Consider the following 3,707-nt stretch of genomic DNA (forward strand, 5'->3'; position numbering starts at 1 on the left):
CTCCTTGACTAGTGTATGCTATGAAGGGAATGGTAGCTAGCTGGCTCATGTCAGAGCAGTCTGGAGGCAGCTCTAAGTTGGACTGGGCCAGAGAACGGGGGAGCTGTAAATGGTGGTTAGTTATCCTCTGCTGGGTTACCCTGAAGTGCTGTGCGGAAGAGAATGAGGAGTCTTTTGCTAGGAGGTCCTCTAGGTTCAGGGAGAGCCAGTCAAGCACCCATCCATCAGCTCTGCAAGGAACCAGGCAATGGTTTAACCAGACTAGAGCTACTCTCCTCCCTGCCTTGCAATGCCCAGGTGGCCAGTAGGGCGCTACTGAGCGCCTGGAAAGAACTGAGAGCAGCAGCCGAGAGCTCCTAACTCTGCTGCAGGAGACGGCAGACCCTGCTGGGGCTGATTTAAACACTTTAGGGTTAAAAATCACAAGGTGCAGCAATGGGAGGCCAATTCCAGTTCACAACCGAATACCGGTTTTCTGCAGTCACAAGTTATCCCATCATTGCATAGGTTGGACACCACTGAATAAAGTCGTTGGAGTGGAGTGGAATGGAGCGTCTGACGCTCAATATATGTTCCATTCTATATGCATCCGAAGAAGTGGGCTGTAGTCCATGAAAGCTTATGCTCTAATAAATTTGTTAGTCTCTAAGGTGCCACAAGTCCTCCTGTTCTTTTTGGGATACAGACTAACACTGCTGCTACTCTGAAACCTGACACTCCCTTGGTTGTGTAGTAATTAGTAACCAAAAATCAAACAAGTCTATGGTAGTGTGTTCGCTATCTCTAAGTTTGATCATCCCTTTCATTCCTTACGAAGCCATCCTCTGTCAAAGAACCCACCCTCATGCTTGTATGTAAGTAAGATCGTTTACTAAATATGTAAAAATTCTTAAATAGTTTGAAACATACCTCCAAGACTACTGCATTTGTCAACTCTGTTCTAGGTAAATAATGTTTAAATGTGTTGGGTTTGCATTTGCTGTTAACTAGGCTAGAACTAAAATAACTTTGTTCTTACTTGCATAATGACAGGTTTCAGAGTAACAGCCGTGTTAGTCTGTATCCGCAAAAAGAACAGGAGTACTTGTGGCACCTTAGAGACTAACAAATTTATTAGAGCATAAGCTTTCGTGGACTACAGCCTATGCATCCGAAGAAGTGGGCTGTAGTCCAGGAAAGCTTATGCTCTAATAAATTTGTTAGTCTCTAAGGTGCCACAAGTACTCCTGTTCTTCTTTTTGTTCTTACTGATAAGGTTAGGGATGCCTTTCCCACTCCTCAAATAAAAGCCCCCAACGGGACTTCCTGGTTACATCCATCCCCTTTAAGACTTCAGAAATAGATTGATTGACTCGCAACAGAACAGTAATTAGGAAATGTGTTCTGTGCCTGTTAGTTTGTTGCACGTTTTCCCCTTGCAGACGATAAATGTCTCTAGGCAATGGGATTCCCCTCGATTAGATGCCGCTCAGAGAACTAGTGTTACTAGGGAGGACAGGACAGAGCTGTTCCCTTTGTGGAAACCGGATGTATTTCTAATGATAGGCGTCACCATTGGCACGTGTTACAATAATGCTAGTAGCTGTAGTAATAAGAGGCTTGTGCATACTATTCTGTTAATTTGAAGTTCTGCTAAAACAGTACCAGATTAACATCCCTTGATACTGACACCTGCAGGGCATGGAGAGAACGTGCGCCGTGCCGGACTCCTTCCTTCACCTCAGCAGGATTCACGAACGAGGAGTTCCCCAGTCCCGGCTCTGGTGAAAAGAGAGGTGGTGATAATGCTGCTGCCCCCCCCCCCCCCTTAAACTCAGTAACCCATGGTTAGAGCATCACCTGGCATGTGAGAAACCCAGGTTCAAATTCTCTCTCTGCTTGATGTGGAGCAGTGATTTGGACCCAGGTCTCCTATAGTCTATGAGAATGACCGCTATAATGTATTCTAGGGTGGGTTTCTCTCGTTCCTTCCTGTTGGAACCGTTCCGCAGTGTATACATTCAATATTCGTTGGAGAAGGGAGGGGGAGCTGGTGAAAGAATGTAAACACTTTCCCTCTGCTAGAAATGTCATTTGACAAAAGCTGCTGAGTTCCTGTTAGCTGTTAATGATTTTTGGTCACCATCTGTTTGACTTGAAGTGTGTATATATAGTCAGAGTCCTGGGTAAAAGGCCGCCTATACTAGATTTAAACTTCTGGGTCTTCCAATGATGGACAAATACATTTATATTCACTGTGTTGTTTTATATTCAAATCACAGATAAAGCCACGAAAATTTATAATTTTCCATACAGTAAGATCAGAAAGGGGGAAGTTCTTGCTTCTGTTACAGCCTCCCTGTTCTAGTATTCAGACTCTGTTTGGAGGGGTGATACATTTGCCTGAAGAGACAGGAAAATGTTTTCTGTCAAATAAATACTGCTAGAAAAGCAATAATTAGAGAGAGAAAGGAGAAGGCTTTATTATCGGTGATGTTGACAAAGCTATTAAAGGTGCTATTGCTGTAGTCAGAATATCTAATTTCTATTCTCAAGGAAAAGCCATTCTTTTCCCAAACTCGCAGAGATCCCTGGAGAAGGAAAATATTTGTATGAAGCAGGTTATTCCAGTTGCTGGGGGAATGTTGTTACTCAGAATTAAAATTGATTATTCAGCTAATATTTGCCGCTCATATTTACTCCAAAAACTAATAGCTTAATTTGGATTGAAAGGAATCTCTGTTGTGCCTAGGTCAGAAATAGAAGTAACAGAAAAATACTTGGATCCCCATCAGGATGGGGTGAAAATACTGATATTTAACTCCAAGCAGATTAAAATAGCCACTTTATTTCCCATTCTGAATATTCAACAAAAAGCAGCTATTAATTATAATTAAAAATTAATTTGTCAGTAACTGATTTAGAAAACATTTGCTGAAAATTAGATATTGAAATTATTCATCCAATCAAGTGTCACTAATCTTAGTATTTGAATCGGGCTCTTGGTAAATATAATATTTCTGACAAACAGTATCTATATTCATAAAAAATGAGATGGAAAATAGCTAAGCTACATTGTGATAGCTTGTAATTGATTTAGGCCCAGTTGTTTCTGATCTCAGATCTTTTCATCCTTGAGGAAGGTAGTGAAGGTGTTTTGAAACCATTTGAAGCTGCTTGGGAGTTCTTTTCTGCACACTTCAGTCTTACCTCCTGAACAGTCACTTTTCCACTTGAGCCATAAGCAGGAGCCTCTAACGCCTGATGTGTTGAACTTTGCCTTACTTGTAAAAAAATTTTAAATGTTGGCTGAGAGGATTCGCTTGTTCAAATTCCTTTCTTGTGTAAGAGCCCAGCCATCTTATTTTGTTCCCTGTAAAGTCCCTTGTGCTGAGGGCAGGACTAGTTTCCAGTGGATGACTCATTGCACTCTGCTAGCGGGTTGTTACAGCGATATGAGATGATGTAGGTAATAATTCATTTTGGTTAAAGATGTTCAGAGCTAGACTTTGACTGGAGCCGCTTTGAAACCTAAAGGCAGATTTGGATGCCAGTGTCGCGAGTTAGCGCCCTGACTACAATAAGAGCAGGAAAGGCTACACTGTGTCCCTGGCGCTTAGCCTGATGTTTGCCGTGTTTTGTACAATGTGTAACTGCAAAAACATCGCCCCTTGGTGTGGGTTTCGCCGCCAGATTGGATTGTACTTTTCGTCTCTGGCAGTGCCTAT

Source organism: Malaclemys terrapin, chromosome 25 (assembly GCF_027887155.1).
Source record: "Malaclemys terrapin pileata isolate rMalTer1 chromosome 25, rMalTer1.hap1, whole genome shotgun sequence".
Taxonomy (NCBI): Eukaryota; Metazoa; Chordata; order Testudines; family Emydidae; genus Malaclemys; species Malaclemys terrapin.